At 37.9% G+C, this 17,969-nt stretch overlaps 1 long non-coding RNA gene across 1 annotated transcript in view; it reads left to right on the top strand.

The window, feature by feature from the left end:
• The window catches only part of LOC140325031 (uncharacterized), a 60,377-nt gene that overhangs the window by 10,420 nt on the left and 31,988 nt on the right, over window positions 1-17,969 (top strand). Inside the window, exon 2 of the long non-coding RNA XR_011919630.1 lies at window positions 12,021-12,110. This is a non-coding gene — a long non-coding RNA (uncharacterized lncRNA). The remainder of the gene's footprint in view (window positions 1-12,020; window positions 12,111-17,969) is intronic.

Here is a 17,969-nt window from a genome sequence, read left to right on the forward strand (position 1 = left end):
GTTAATTAAGGCATTGCATTAATGCATACATTTCTGCATAGAAACATTTGCAGTAACTGAACCCTGTATTGGGAACAGGCCCAAACTGTTTTAAGCCAGTGGCACTGAAATAGAAGGAGTCAGATAATTATTGCCAACTAGTGTTAATAAAAGGAAGTCAGCAATAACAGTCTATACATTTCTTCTATAACAAATTGTAACTTAAGAATTATTCAAACCAGCATATGAACCTGTCTGTGTTTTTGGAAATATATAAATAACAAAACCCCATTTATGTATAAAGCAGATCAGCAGAGTACAAACTGGATCTATACCAACCAATAGGATTTTAGTTAATTGTAATCATCTCAGTTCAAAGTTGTTTTCTGATTGCTTGGTAATGGTTATTCCACTGTGTAGGTCATGGTTGCTTTTCTGCTATCTTATTAAGTACGCCTGCATGTGTTGTGGCTAATGAAGCCTTCTGTTTAATATCTTTTATTGTAATTGGATCTTACTGATGAGATTCTTTTAACAGGTATGTCAGTAGGGTGTTGGTGACAATGTTAACAAAGTGTTAAATTTACAAAGAAAAGGTCTGCAGTTATTAACGCCTAGCTGGCCACAGGCACTAGAGATGGCTGATGCTCAGTACATCAACACTCTCACTAGCTTAGGAGACAAGGGACATGTTGGTGGTGATACAGACTCCAAGCTAAAATCAATGGCACACACACAATGGTCCAAAGCTGCTAATGTATACACATATCCTATGGATTTTTTTATATCAGCCAGGATGAGGATTTAAACTGTAAGACTGTAAATGTGTACAGTGGCTGAGACCTGGTCTTGCCTAAGGTTCATCTGTAAATTCTAATATCTCACATATTTCTAGAATATTTAAACTCTACATGCACTAAGATTACATTTTAGCACAGTTGTCATCACTTTATTTGCAGCTGATCTGCATGACTTAATATAACACAACCCAGAGCATTGATAAAGCAATTAGACAATGCAATGCCCTTCTTCAGTGTCTGGTTCATCACACACGATTACAGAGTCATAATACTTTTCTGTAGGTAGCATTCAGTAAAAACACATAAAACATAAATGCTGATAATAAATTGTATTTTGAATTTAGTTTGAAATGTAAAATATTGCTTTTTTTAAACTCTGAAGAGCTGCAGGTATTCAGTACATTGAAGGAGTGGTCAGCTGTAGAGTTATATGGGAAGACTATCAATCATGCACTGCATTCTTGTGATTATATTGAAAAATGTTATCTTCCAGGCAAAAAGGTGTAAAAACTGCAGGTCCAGCAGATAGTCAAAGAAGGAAAAAAGTAGCTAGGTATGTAAACAAAACTTTAGAGAATATGATAAAAAAAAGTCAAGGCTAGTTTAAAAGTGTGAGAAGAAAGACATATTATAACAGCTGGCCTTAAATGTCAACTATTTGTTGATTGTTACACATCATTGAAGCTCTGCTCCCTAGGCACACACCTGTCCTAACCACCAGTGCTTAAGCAGACTACTAAGCACTCAGGTACCATATACATCTTACAAATATGATAGTGTAAAACAGAAATAAAATAATATTTATACTATACAAGCAGACTACACTGAGTAAGTGACAATATAAATTATAGTATCAGGAAGTGAAGTAACACAGTTGTGTGCAGTTGTGTGCATTGTGAGAGATAATGGATGAAGAATAATATGTAATATGGTTAGGGTTTTGTGTCACCTATCTGTGGTGTTGTTGTTTAGATGGCATGGCATATGGTCACTTTGCCCACACTATGGTAATAATGATACATTTCACTACAGTTCTGTAGCCAATCTTGGTCATATCTTGCCCCAAGATGAAAGCATGTACCAAGTATTTTGTCTACAATTGCTATGAATGCCAGTCAGCATGCCCTTGTGATCATCTAAATTGTGTTCTGCCAAAGAGGTAGTGATATCAGGCATGGGTTGTGTAAACGTGGGACAAAGGTTAATAAAGGACCAAGAAAGTTGTGTTATTGTTAAAATGTTATTTCTAACACTGACCTTTTTTTAGACTGTGAAATGTAAACCTTCTATAACATCCTCTTCCTATGCTGGTGACTAAGAGGCAATTGAATTGTACAGAATTAGTTGGAGAAATTCACTAAAGCAAGATCCTTCAGATAAATAGACTCAAGCAAAGAACTCAAGTTCTTCCACACGTGATATTGTCAGAAACAGGACTAGCTGGCTACATTGGACACTATGTAATGCCAATTATATCAATGGATATTGCTATGTGCACCTTAGGTCTGTGGGAAAGATTTAGTATGCAGAGAAGACTAAATTCAATCAAAAACATCTGTTTCAATGTAATTATAATAATCATAATAAAATATATGTTTCTAAAAACCAAGTTGGTTTTACAAATTGTAGCCCTAAGCATTAGCGGAAGGTAGCACATAAGAAATGCCCATAAGAAAGTGTACCTAGTGTTATATTTGGAATGAAATTTGGTGATTTTATTACTGTTAACTCTACTGTACAGCTCACTCTTCACCTTGGTGGATGCTCTGGCCTGACGTAGTACATCTCTATTAGCATGGCTTGGGGAGCTGCAAAACAAGACATGGTAAGTCAGTAAAAAAAGAAAAAATCAGCAACAAGACCAGAAAATACTAGTGGATCATCTTTAGTCTTCTGCCTTTTTTTGGCACAGCTTCTGGAGTTCAGTTCCTCCTTTTTTCATTCACCAGGCTATTTTCCCAGCCATGTGATACCACAGCATGGATGATAACAATCAGCTGACCATAGTAGTTGTTTTTGCCATTCATGATTATGAAAACATTAGCTATAATGACCCAATCTGCTTCAATAATTGTTCAACCCACTGCTGTAAAAGTGGAATAAAGATAAGAACAACTGGTCAATTGTCACGGGGCTCCCATATTATCTGTAAATGTGAAATGAAAGTAGAGTAAAGCCATACAGATGTCAGATATTAGTCATTGCAAAGGAATGATTAACAAAAAACAAATATTCTCCTTGTAGGACTGTAGAACACAAAATTTCATACATACAGCAACAAAGCAAGTAGTCACAAAGCTCAGCAGATTAATGTAATTCTAATGAATGATTCATATAGCAAGACCTAATGTGAAGCCAGAATGTGCATGTCATCACATTAATGCGCGTTCACCTGAACTTATCTGCCAGGATGGATCCCTTGTTGTCACCAAGAATAATCATTGTTGGACACTTTTGGAAAAAATGATTACCTAATGATTGTTTGTTTTAAATTACATCTAGTGCGTGTACAGGGCTTTAAACGTTAAGTGCCCCCAAATTCTTTTTTAAGAATAGTTAACAAAGACATAATAGGATATTGTTTTTTGTGACTTAAGTTGCGTATACACGCACTAGAGTGGTTTTATCTCTCCATGAACGACATTGGGCAACCACTATACATATGTCAGAGGAGCATACCTGTTCACATCAAGCAAAAATGATCTGATGTGTATACATAGCCTTAAGCTAGGTACACACGTACAATAATTATCATTGGAAACAAACGACAGTTTGTCTGATAATCGTTAACAAAAAAAGTGCACAATGAACGAGGATTGTTGCTGGAGACGATCAACCATCCTGGCAGATCTGATTGAGTGACGATCGTTCGCTATCTATTGTGTGTATGGTCGTTTAGTGATCGTGGATGGTTCTGCAGTACACTTTCTCCTTTACATGTCAATTACTGCATCGTTCAAACGATCGTACCTAGTGTGTGTACACTATTGGTGGATTATATTTGAACGATCGTATTGTTACAGCATGTAGAGAATTGTGCACATTAAGATCATTCAAAATAATCGTGGAAAAACGTTGATCTGTCGTTAGTCATTCGCTTTCTAATGACAATTATTACACGTGTGTACCAAGCCTAAGGCTATGTATACACGTCAGATAATTCTTGCCTGATGTGAACAGTTATGCTCCTCTGACATATGTATAGTGGTTGCCCAATGTCGTTTATGGAGAGATAAAAACACTATATAGAAACCAACAATATAAACCAGTAAAAGCTGTGAACAAACTACAGGCAAACTTTTTGAAATTATCCGGAACTAAATATTGAAAAAGCCTTTTCCTATAAACAAGCAATGGGAGATGCAGGTGTAGGTGATTACCTAGGCAAGGTTAGGCAAATATCTCTGTCCAATCTGATTTTTAACAACTTTTGGTGCCCAAACCAACATATCTCGGCTATAAGTACTACCATTTAAAGAACTTTTTTTTTTTTACTGGTTTTACTGGTCCTACCTAAAATATAATATTGTGAATAGGTTTTAATAATCCAGTTTGGATTTACAGTATGTCTACAGATAATGGGTATATCTCAAAACACTTGGTAGGCAGCTTTTATATCGAGTCCCCAATTTTATTGTGACATTGTTATGCCACCGTCTTTGGTGCCCTAAAATATATATTTTTTTATGAAAGAAATCACAATAAAACATTCATATTCAAGCATCATATATGAAAGCACTAACAAGGGAGGAACATGTTCCTGGTGTCTAAAACTCCACACCCTAAAGGTACCAAGCAATGGTGATTACTATTTGACCCTTGAAGCCTAAACTTCTTACCTAGGTTTAATCATTTCAGGTTACATTTGGATATGGAAGGTCATATCTTTGTGGAACTTGACTTGTTTTTTATTCTCTTATTTAATGTACAGCGCTGTCTAATATGTTGGTGCTATATACTGTAAATCCTGTTTAATAATAAAATTCTGCTGTACACTGTGTAACAAAACTGGCAGGAGTAAAAAGAAAATAAATATCCTTAGCTAAAAAGTTCAACTAACTAGGATGAAAATAACAAGTACATAGTTAATCATTATCCCCGGGAAACAAGTCTTGTCTATAGACTTTCTATCATGCCCTTGTTCTCTGGCCTCACACAAATAAACATTGATGTAGTCTAGAGGATACATTGGCCTTTGCCCCTGAGCAGAGAAATTGTAATATATCAGGCTAACTTTACTTTCAGGCTCAAGGTTACAATATCACTCCTTTGGTCTTGAATAAAATCCCAAAGAGCTTTTTTCCCTTCTGTATGGCTAAAAAAAAAAAAAAAAAAAAAAAAAAACATTGCGGAGGATAAGGATAACATAGACATTATATGACATAAATGAATGACACAAAATGACTCCATGCATAACTTTTTGAATATTGTAGTAGCTGTCATTTAAGAAAGGCTGCACCTTACCCTAGGCTCCTTACTTGTTCCAATGGGGAGCAAGATTCCCCACCATCTTTAATGTCATTGTCCTGGTGAAGAAAAAATACACCAGGAGACAAGTAATGAGGGATGGAAGCCGAGGCTTTACTACTGAATTTTTAAGACGTACTTTTAAGCCAGAAAATGAGGACACGTTGCAGTATTGTTTACTCTTGGACATCATTGGCCTGGTAAAGAAGTATATATATTCCCATAGTAGGACCAGGAGACCACCAGCAGCATGGATAAATTATTGCCTTTCTTAATTGGCAAGAGGGTATTTTTTTGAGCCAGAGCATGGGATCCCCAATAAAAGAGAGTTAGAAAACAGAATACATTGCCTGATAAAGCAAACCCATTTTTATATCTTTCCTACTCTAGCTATCATTATCTTTACATGTATGCATGTATGTGCATGCCCCCACACACACATGCACAAACTTCTCAGTGTCATAGATCTAAAGTTTTTTCGTACTGCTCTGTAACATATACAAGTGATAAGGCAGGTGTTTTCTCTGGCAGAATACATTCCTCTAGCAGCAGCTGACATATACATTGCAAGGTGAAAAAGCAGCTTTAAATCATGCATTGGAAATGAGAATTAGCCCACTAACTGTTAAGGGAGAATTTATACGTATCCCTGGAGGCCTAGTGACACCATAAGGCAGGTGTCTGATGCTTGATAATTCTCCTTTCTCAGCTGGTTGTCATGCCTAATCAAAATTTCATGACTGATAAGATCGCTATGTCAGGTTTGGGTGGAAAATGAACATCTCTGCTCAGTGAGGATACAGAATGATAGCCGATCGCACCTGAGAATTATATATGGCCATTAGACCTCACCTTTACTGCAGGATGCCAATGAATAATTAATCCTGCTTCATGCATTGACACTAACATGTACCATTATTGGGGGGGGGGGGCAGATTTCAGTAGTTTAGCTATTATAATTTAGCTGCAAAGGGGTGATACTGATTAGGCCACTTTTTTAATGTATAGCATGGTAAATGTATGCATGTGGCGTTTTCCAATATGCTCATTGTCAAAAACCTGTATTACAGAACAACTGGGGAAATGTATAGGTTTCTGCAGTCAGAATAGAAAGGCATGAATCTGAAACAGTAAAACTACTGTGGGCTTTCCTTTGTATCCAGGAATTGTAATGCACCCAATGCTCCCAATGAATTATAATATTTTGCTACCAGTGTACTGGCAAAAACAGATGCCAAACCATAGGGATATGCAAACCAGGCAGTCTGAATCCCTCCACTTGTCCCACTTATCCCACCCACACTTTACCTGGAATGGACCAGAAATTTTCCTTTGCTTCAGGAAGCCAATCAGTGTGGAAGGAGATCAAAGGGCCAGCAAGTAGATGCTGTTTTTTGAGCTGTGTATCTAAACCCAAAAGTAAACATATAATATACTGCAGCTTCCCAACCCTTAGATGGTGGCCTCAATATTTATTTTTACCAGTTGATCCTGCCAGTAACAGCTATGTACCCTTATTGCATCTATAGAGGGGAAGCACTGTCACCTTAGGAGGTGCATTGGGATCATGGAACACCTCCACTGTTCTTTATCTCTATTGAAAGTAAAGCCTCATACAGAAGTCTGAGGGACGTCAGATGGTTGTTGCTGGAAACAATCTTTTCTGATAATTTTCAGTGACAGAAGAATGAACGAGTACTGTACACACGGCACCATTCTGTTTTATGGAGAGGGGAGGGGCACTGCTGTACACAGATTTTTTCTAGAATGAGAAAGACCATTCATCCTGGGGGACTATTATCAGATGTGTCTATGTAGCTTAACCCCCCCAGCGGTATTCGTGAGTGTGACTCACTTAAAGCGGTAATGCCGAGTCACACTCGGGGTCGCAAAAAACATAAAAAACCCCACTTACCTTGTTTCATCTGCGATTTCCCAGTGATGTCGGTGCGGGCTGGAGGAGCACCGGGAAATTGAAATAATTTTGTATTGGATTCAATACAAAAAAGCTTTATTAAGTCCAATACAAAGAAATCTTTATATAATATATATATTATACATGCTAATGTACAGTTATATTACAGGTTTCACTATTTTTTTAACAGATTTTTGTGTTTTTTATTTGAAGTTTATTATTAAATTTAATAAATATTGGACATATTTCGGTGAGTTATGCCTTAGAATTATAGGCCTACAATGTAAAATAAATTTCCGTGCAATAAAATGTAACACGTGGAAATATAGATATTTTTTCACTTATGAAACAAATATACAACTGGTGTATTTATGACTCATACCAGACCATAGGAGACCAAATAGAAGTTGATCATTGGAGTTTACATACAATTTAAAAGAAAACACAGCATAGGTTTATGTATACTTATATGTAAACTGACCCCATAGACCTAATATCTTTTAAATTTAAAAGCAAAGAAAAGAGGATGTGAGAATATAGCCCGTTCTGATTTGTGTGTCTTGGATGTATTCTCGGTTGCGCTCTGAGCATTCCTGAACTTGTGTAGTATAAACTAGGCATGTAAGTGCTGCAAAGGATTGTCAGTGTCAATTAGAATCAGATGGTCAGTGCTAACTGCAGTGAACTGCTAGAAGCCAGCACATCCTGCAATGTTTGCATTGCAGTCCCAACTCTTGGGAAATACACGGGGATATGTGATTTGTAAGGACCGCCTGACTGACTACCTTCCTTATAGACTTTAGGTCAACGCTTTGTTAGCAAATTGATTTTGTTTGTCATTCTACAACAGAGCAAGAGCCACCCAGTGGGAGAACCTTTAGAGGGGAACTGTGCATCCCATAGGTTATTTTCAGTGATACATGATTTTCCTTGGGGAATGCTGCTACTTATTTTTAGTATAGGCTTCATGGAATATGTTAGTCAGTATTAGATATTTAAAGTGAACCTGACTGCACCCTAAAATCCCTAATATATATGCAGTTCTCAAGTGCCCACATTAAAGTGTATGACACCCCAACAATGACTGCTTTTATTTTACCCTTTTAGTCTGGTAAAGTGTACCTGAACTCCAGATGTATTAAAGGTATTTGTATGTTTAAAGCTGAAACACGATTAGCTACATACAGTTACTTTGTCTTTATGAAGTCCCATTTCTGAGATATTCCTGTTTCCTGCATTCAATTCTGTGCTAGGACAAAGTAATGTGTTGGAATCACACTACCCTGGAATATATATATATGCCCCAATCTCGGACATGCACAGAAAGGGGCATTTTTGCTGTTAGGGGAAAGAGATGCTGATCTCACACAAGCGCAGTGAGATCAGCTCCCATTTTTTTCCCCTTTACAGTGTGCTGTAAATGTCACTCGATCTCGCACCTGCGCAGTGCCACGAAGACCGAAGAAGAAGACAGAAATGAAGAATGAAGATGGCAGCGCTGGGACAAAGGGAAATTCCAGGGTGACGCTGGACTGGATTGCGTTAGGGACCAGCACCATCGAGGGACCTGCTGGAATAAAGGTGTCATTTTTTGGTTTTGGTTTTAGTTCCACTTTAAATTTGTTGTGCATACTTGCACATTTCGGCAAAAAGCTCAGGGGCCCAGATTTATGTATTTGTATATATGACATTTTAATTCCACCTGCTTTGATTTTGCCCTGAGTCATTGAAACAGACCAGCAGTTTTGCCAGCTCACTACTTTTTGGTGAAAAGATATTTTATTTTAGAGGTCCTTGGATCAGACCAAAAATTGGGACAGCATAGGAATTGATAGTCCCTCCATATTAGTGAATGTTTGCAGCTATGGCTAAATTGCAGATAGGGACAGGTTATGCAATAAGTATTCTTATATGCCTGATCACCATCCTCTTAATAAAAAAGCTGCTGAGCTGCACATGCTGGGATACCCAGTGCATCCTGGATTCCCTGTGGTTAGCAATAGGGTTCTAAGAAGGGTTTATGTTTGGTTAAGGTTATAGGAAATAATAGCCATAGGGCAACTTTTGGTCTTTCAACATTAGTTAGAGCTATCAGCCCCGTACACCCTAATCTTGTGGGCTGAAATCTTCCTGCAGTCTCTGCTAACAGTTATCAGTTAAAATTGTCTCTTTACTGTCCAGCCATATGTTGGTAGAGGGGAAGGACCTGTAAGTGTTGATTAACTGTTTAGAAAAAAGGAAGTGATTTTACAATTATTTTTCTATTTCGGTGTTTCTCAATCAGTTCTGCAGAATTCCAAGGGTTCTTCCAGAAGTTGCTAGGGGTTTATTGAGCAATGAGCAGTTTGTGCCCCTCAGATCAGTATAAATGACACCAATTATCTTTTTGGCTATCTGTACGGGTGACATTCTTCCCAATGGCCAGCAATGTAAGAGACATTCTTCCCACTAATTGCCATGCTAATATACAGTGAGTAATGGATGTTATTCTTGTCAAGGGTTCCCTAAAATCTAAAAGTTATTTCCTTAGGTAAAGAGTCTGAGAAAGACTGAAATATATGTTAGGAATTAGACAGACTACAACAGACAGAAAGTAAGAAAAAATCTCCCAATTTTCTATATGATGAGGCAATTCAAATAATTGGACAGAGGGGAATCACATCAATGGAAGCAAAAGACAAAGGGTTGGGTATTTTATTGCTGTCGGTGTTCCAATGACAGAGATTTCCCTCATTTCCTGTTCTGGGCATTAAGTAGAGAATATAATGTTTGACCTACTAAAAGAAGGGAAACAAAAGTAAGCATGGGCTCCCTGATGTCAAAGGCCTATCAACCCCCTGCTCCCCCTTTATACACCCCATAGCCAACATCCATTTACTACCAGCAGTTCACTATTTGTTTCAGTAGGTTATCCCATGAACAGAGCGACTGCCTCATAAATACCTTTTCGGTCCAACAAAATGGCTTCTGAAGCGTTGACAGGTGCATGTTAATATCCTTATTACTATGATTTATTTTTAAAGTAACGAGATATTTGCTTGACTAGTACAAATGAAAGAAAAAAACCACTAGAACTTCTACAGCTATAAACATAGATAGAAGATAAGAAAATCAATAAGGTTATCAGGGATGGAGACACATTATCTGAAAACATTGACTGGGAAATTATATCAAGAACAAAGTGAAGCTGTGTGTTTCTAGCATACTAAATCCAATCAGAATATAACAAGAGCCATAGCCAGGGCTGCTTAACACTCACATGTTTGAATTCTGCAAGAATGGTAAAAAAAAATGTTTTCCATTCAATCGTAAAATGTATATAAATCAAATACATTGTTGATTGTTAATATACTTGTTGTTATATCTGTTTGATCCTACCAGAAATCTGCTGTGCCCTATGCTTCAGATTACTGCTATTCTTCCAGGGATTGGGGGGGGGTTAGTAGCCCTTACAATTACAACCCTACTGTATATGTAAAAGACTCAGTATAGTAAGTGTTATCACAGGAAGGATAGGAAGTATATTACTGAAAGAAAGTAAAAACAAAAAAGCTAAAAATGCAATCTATTACAACTGTGTTTTTCTGTATAGTAACTGTTCCTCTCCTGTATCTCCTATACCTCATCAGGACTAGAAGAGGATACTCACAATATGCTAGCATTGCCCCCTGTAGGTGAAATCAAGTATTGTCACAAGTACTTTCAACTATAAGCTTTCTGTAAGCCCCCAAAAATGTAAAAGTATGAATTTAGTCAACTAAGAAGTAGAAGCAGTTCTAAATTTGAGTTAGGAGCCCCTGAGGTTGTAAGCCATCAGGTGATGGGTTATAAAATTTAAGTTATCAGGTGATGAGTTATAAAATACCGTGAGCTGTAGATATAGTAATTATAAAAGGGGTTTCCTAACACTTAAAAGTTATTTCAGGTGTTCTCTTGTGTTAATGATTTCAAGAAATACCAATCCAGGTTTTCTAGTATGTTTATGTCCCTTGTGGTTAACCTTGATTGGGCTGTCTTTTTTTCAGCCTAACTATGTGTTCTAGGGCCATCATGATTTCTATGGCAGAATAAGGTACACTAGTTTGTAAACTTTTATCAAAGTGTGTAGGCACAGAACACTTCCCTGCAACATTCTTAGTTACAGGAGTCATGAAGAATTAATAGAGAAAAATGAATGGTTAAACCATTTACTTCTCACTTCTGTTTTTCTAAGGACTTTTTTAGAGTTAGGATAAAAGATTTAAATGTATAAAAGTTTTGATGAAAAGATATTTTATTATAGAGGTCCTTGGATTAGACCAAAAAATGGGACAGCATAGGAATAGACAGTCCCTCCATATTAGTGAGTGTTTGCATCTATGGCTAAATTGCATATAGGGACAGGTTATGCAATAAGTATTCTTATATGCCTGATCACCAGCAAAAGTTGCTGAGCTGCACATGCTGGGATACCCAGTGCATCCTGGATTCCCTGTGGTTAGCAATAGGGTCTAAGAAGAGTTGATGTTTGGGTTAAGGTTATAGGAAATAATAGCCATAGGGCAACAGGAGAGGTTAGTTTAATGAAGGTGCATTGAAGGTGCATGAAGGGGCATTGCTATGTGCAGTGGTAGCTTGATAACTAAAACTACAATTATAGTATATTACCAAATACTTGTCAATGTTTCATTGGTGCACCCAATATAAATTTGGCAAAATTATGTTGGCCAATTTTGAATAAACCATAGGAACAATCTACCAATATAAATCTCTAGTAGTCTTTCTTTCTATGTTTTGTGATTGTTTTTCTGAAGTGTTTTGACATGTTTCAGCTTCGTTGCTGCATATTCCAAAAATACTTTTTGTCTTAATGTTTAAAGGGCACAGCTGACAAGATACTTCTTCCCATTGACTGCAGGCAACGTGCATCTGTGTTTTTCCATACCTTACATATTTTCCAGCCTATACTGGTAAGCAGTAGTATATAACATTTTTTCTTGGGTTTAGCTATGCTTTAAAACCTAGTTAAATACCTTGTTCCTTTTCACAGATATCCTATGGGTCCTGTCAGCCCAAGCTTAGAAATACATGTGGAGTATATAAATAGGAGATTATATGTTTTGGAGTTAAATCTAAAATTGTTCTAACCTCAAATAGTAGAAGGTTATTAGCTAAAAAATCCCACATAGGCCAACAGTCCCTATTTTATAGATCGCAGGAATTCAGCAATGATCAGTCAAGAAAGACTTTCTCAACCTTCTTACTCCAGAGGAGCACTTTTAATATTATCCAGGTCTCAGAGAACCCTTGCTTTAATTTATAGATATAGAATGTATGGAGTATTAACATTATCATTTAGTTGTGGATCAAAATGAATAATAAATGTGGGGTTCCTAGTATATTTGACATTCCAGGTGAATAATCTTTTAACATCTCCTCCATGGTATATTAAAATTTTTACAGCAATGTTCGTGACCAGGGTAGCTCAGAAGACCCCCAAACCCCTGTTCTGCCCAGTCCCCCAATTCCAACCCTAAAATAACCAAAAATAAAATTTTAATAACAGAGTGACGTATACAAAGTGACCTAATAACAATTCACATTTTCTAATAAACAGTTTGGTTGCCAGTCCTGGAAGATGTTACTACCTCAAACCAGATAACTCTGACCAAGCCTTAGCAACAGATATTTTGGGCCCCCAGAAGCACCTCTTCAGAGGCTATATCTATTGCACACTGATCCCCACCAACTTCTTTTCTTTTAAATTTAAAGGGGACATTATACCAAAGAAGGATTTGCCACCCTGTAAACACAACCCAAAACTCCAACCTTTTCGGACCCCACCGCCAACTTCTCCTCAACCATAACCCCCTAACCCCACTCAAGCAAAGGGTCGGGTGGGTGGATAAACAAACTGCTCATAATAACTAATTTCTGGAAGCTGTCAACCCCCCTTATTAGGCTACTCCCCTCCATCACCACCTCCTCTCTTTTCCTCTTTACCTAATACCATCATTGCCCTAAACCTCAATCATAGTTTTGCCCTAAAATAGTGGTCAGTGTAGGGCCACTTATTTTAGTCAGCAGGTGAGAAGTGCCCTATCTACATTAGGGTATTAATTTACAAGTGCTACTTGATATTGTTAATCAGTAATAGAAGTGCTTTCTGACATTCCTGGTCAGAGGAAGAGGTACTTCCTTACATTGATGGTCAGTAAAAGAACAGCTGACCCGACATTGGTGGTCAGAGGGAGAGGTGATTCCTGAAATTGATGATCCGTAGAAGATGTGCTCCCTACCTTGATTTGGTGGTAGAAGTACTCCCTGATATTTATGATCAGGGGGAAAGGTATTTCCTGACATAGATGGTCAGTGAAAGAAACGCTGTCTGACCTTTACGGTCAGTAGGAGAGGCGCCTCGTTGTTTCTCAGTGGTAGGAGTGCTTCTTCTTTGATATGGATGGTCAGGGGGTAAGATGCTCACTGGCCTAGTTGGCCAGTAAATAGAAAGTTCACCATCATTGACAGTCAGTAAGATGGGAGCCTTATTACATGCAGAGGTAGAAGGCCCCCTGGCACTGTTGGCCTTTGAAAAGAATGCCATAATTGACACATCTAAATAAATAAATAAATACCTATCTGAGCGAAAAGAGAAGGGAAATTACTAGTCTCAGGCCACTGACTTTACGCAGTGCCAGTCGTAGAACTATTCAGGCACCATCAGCTAGGGAGGTAGTCCACTTCTTCACCAAGCAACACCTGGAGGAACCCTAGAGAAACTCAGCCATGGCTTGGTTATAGAGTGTGCCCTTTATATATTTTCCATTAGGTGTCAATGATTATGGTGTCACCAGCCATGTGTGGGATTCTCTCTTGATATAGCTAAAGAAATTTATAAATATACATATATTTTATTTAAAATACATTAATGCTAAATGCTTTAATTCTTTGCTGCTTCACCTACTCTATTTAATCACAGCCTGGAGGCCAGAAGTTAGATATGGCTGTACCTGTGTGCATGTGTATTTAGCTCTGTACCTGCAGTTTTATGTATTTTTATTTAGTATTTTAAACTATTTGCCTACAATGCTACTTTTCAATATTTCTACTAGTAGCATGTTGTGAATGCACCCTAAGGCATACTCTAAATCTCTGAATGTCGACTCTTGAACTGAGACTTTTTCATGCCTTCCACTGTGCGTATTCTTAAACTACAAGAGAAGCTGAAGGTCACTGTAAAGGACAGGCATCACCTGTCTTCACTGGACAAAAGGTACAGTGACCTTTCCACTATTGTTTATCGCTGAGACAAAGGCCTGCATGGTCTGCGACTCCAGAGCTGTATCTTTCCACAATGGAACATGTGCAGCTTCTCTGTACTGCTTGGATTGTACAAACGTAACTCGTAGAGACAGCCGTGTAGAACAGAACGCCAGAAGGCAGGGTGTGGTAACGGAGATCATACACCAGCGTTGTGCTGGCACTTTTTTCATCCCTGGCAGCTGTTTCTAACTTCTCTCAGAAGAAGAAAGCATGGTATGCAACTAAACTGAAACGAAGAGGAAATGTGAGAAGCAAAATGAACCTTACAAGTATACAATAAACACCTCAGAGCCCCCAAAACTCTGTTTCAGCATCCCACTGCCTGTCCTCGCTTAACGTAAGACAAACCTGCCTCTCTCTGAAGTGAGCAGTTCAAAGCCTCCTCTGTTCTACCTCTCTCTCATCATCCAAGCTGAGCTCTATAGGATTCACAGCTTACTCTGCCTTGCGCAGGAAATGCAAATGAAGCAGATGTTGCGACTTTTTTTTCCCCTCGTACAATTAACAAGGAATAAAAAAAAAAAGGAGAGAAGCATATGAAACAATCAGCAATTATTATTTTTGTTGTCTGAGAAATGTGCTGTATCAGAGGAGCTTGGGAACAAAGTAGAAAAAAAACAGAGGATTTTTTAGATTCTGGTTACAATTGTGTCAACGGAGTGGAACAGATGGGCTGGGGGCACAAACAGATGAAATTTTGCAAAGGGTCGGCACAGAGATCTGAAGGAGCTCTGGGCTTATTGTAGAAAGAAAGGAAATATTGGGAAATTAAAATGGACCATGGGAAATATTTAAAGAAAAAGGGTAAACCCAATTTATAAGACTGACATTCAGCATGCAAGTTACAAAACAAAAGCTGAGTTAATTTGAGTTGGCAGATGAATGGATATATCATTGCCCATTCCAATTTAATTGTACTGTCCTTTGCCATGTTTTCAACCAAATTAATTTCTTTTCCAGAGCTGCCACAAAATACCTGTTGCTTCTGAGAATGATGGAACATTTGACCCTCTCCCACACCATCCAACACAGAGTTTAAACAAAGGTCAGACTATAGAGAAATAGAGAGGCCGAGGAAAAAGGAAAGGTAGATGATTACGTTGGCACACATTGCATTGGAGCAACCCATTGGTTTGTGCTAGTTCAAACAGCACTAGCTCATCCCGGGCACCAAAACTCACAGGAAAATGCACTTTTATTAGCATACCACCATGTAGTAGGACATTGCATTGCAGTGGGCTGGTAAGGTTCATTTGGGGTGCCCCGTTAATAAAGTGGCAACCCTGTACATCAAAAGGTGTGGTTATGGTAATGCATACATGATAGCATATGCTGGATTACAAAACAGCTCCTCTTCTTACCTTCATACCTTTTAGCTAGGAATGTAGATACATTGTGCAAACAACATATTTTTAAAGTGATCTTTCATTCTGTGCGGTCACTATTCTATTGCACACCTGCCATAAAGCACAAGAAGCTCCTGGACCCTAGCAGCAGCCCATCTTGATGAAGAATACACCCTCATCCTGCTAAATGGACACTAAGTGGGGAGCAGCAAACTAGTAAATCATTTATTTGTACACTTCATTTTTTTCTGTCAGCAAGTTTACTTCCAGTGCCTATGCATTGTCCTAAAACATTAATAATCAGTTAAAACTGCAATTATTACTTTATTAATATTTTAACCAGCACACATAGTCAATCAATATAACAGGTTAAAGCAATATGAACAGATATTGTATAAATTAAGAGTAGCCTGTAAATTGTTAGGATCCAACAATCACTGGTTCAATCAAAAGTTAGATCAATATAACTGTATACCGCTAGTATGTTCAGTTCTGATCTGTTCAACTGCAATGGCAAACCCTCTGACGTGTTTTGTAGATGGACTCGATCCAGGAACATCTCTTTTCTTCCAATGCTACTGAGTTAATTGCCCTGTTAGCCAGGTCATGCCTGTTAACTTGCTGGAAATGACAAACTGTGACAAAGTAATCCAGCCTTCGACAGCCCCGTTTAAATATAACAAGCCATGTGGAGTCATATGAATGAGCTCATTCAGTAATTCAATGTGCAACGTGCCATAACCAATCAGAATTTACATTTCATTACACTGATTGCTTTAATCTGATCAGAATTGTAATCTGGTTGGATTTATATACTTTGCACGTAACCATTTCTCTGTGTTCAGCATTTTTAAATAATCCTATAGATATGTAATAATTGAAATGGTTGTTGTCAAGGGGTCTGCCCACCTAGTTATGACATTTGCTGGAGATCTACACTACATGGGATTTCCTACTATTTGTCATCCATTAGTGAGTTCTCTCAGTATGAGGTCCTGGGTCAGCACACTTAATGCATCTATTATGTAGAATTCACATTCTTTTTGAAAAAAGTGTAGGTCAGAACAAAACAAAAACTTTCAGATGGACAGGTAATGGGTGGAAATTAATACAAGGAAGTTGCATTGTTTCCAATACACATGGGATGGCTGGTGCTGAGAGCAGGCAGCACTAATAATTCAAAATCCTTTGGTTGCATTGATCCTTAAAATATTTAAAGTATAAAAATGTTTTTATAAAATTATATGAACCTCTGCTAATTTATGATGTATTTATTGCAGCAAATCTAAGCACTTGCAAAGAGGCTTCTGTGAAAAACGTGAAAAGAACACAAAGTCAGGGTGTGAAGAGGGTCAGTAGTACTTTAGCTCTCCCACCTCACTCTGAGCTTGATGTACAGAATGTCTTTCCTTCACAATTCAGTATTTTACAAGAGTTTCCTCATGGGAGTATGCTGCGTTTGCAGGCACCATGACAATCATACCAAACAACATAGCCTAAAGCCATGTCATACTGGAACTTCTAAACATAGTGATATTCTGACCAAGGAAAATGCTTTCTCAGCAAAATATTGAGGTGAATGATAGGACTGGATTGACTCCAAGCTACTATTAAATCTAATAAATCCAATTTATTAACAAATAATTCTATTCAGAAAACACTACAACTACAGAGAAGTCAGAAAGTCATTATTTGCAGTTTTGTGCTTCCTTCCCCAGAATCAGAATCGGAGAACTCTTGGTCTTCCTTTGAACCGGCCTGGCACAGTTTAGGAATGAATGGGACCATGGGGATAGTTATTAAAAAAAAAGAAATAGCAGTTGTGCTTGTGGTAGTTTAGACCTATACAGATTTTTCTTTATGGTGAAAATATGGCATCAATACAGGTGTACCACAACTCTGCATAGCATTCTGCTAAGCTAGATCACTGAGTCACTGACTGCTATTTGGGGCTATTGTAGTTTCTGCAGCTAGATAACTACCACTTTAGACAACGTGAGGAAGATCAGTTGCTCCATCCAGTTTCTAAATATACAAATGAGGAAAAATCTTTTCAATGGTGGTCACATACAGCACTAAAAAGGGAGTTTGCAACCTCTGTCTATTTTGTTCAAAGTCCAACTTTAAAGTACTACCACAGCCCGCTTGAAAGACTTCTGT

The sequence above is a fragment of the Pyxicephalus adspersus genome, chromosome 2 (genome assembly GCF_032062135.1).
Source record: "Pyxicephalus adspersus chromosome 2, UCB_Pads_2.0, whole genome shotgun sequence".
Lineage (NCBI taxonomy): Eukaryota > Metazoa > Chordata > Amphibia > Anura > Pyxicephalidae > Pyxicephalus > Pyxicephalus adspersus.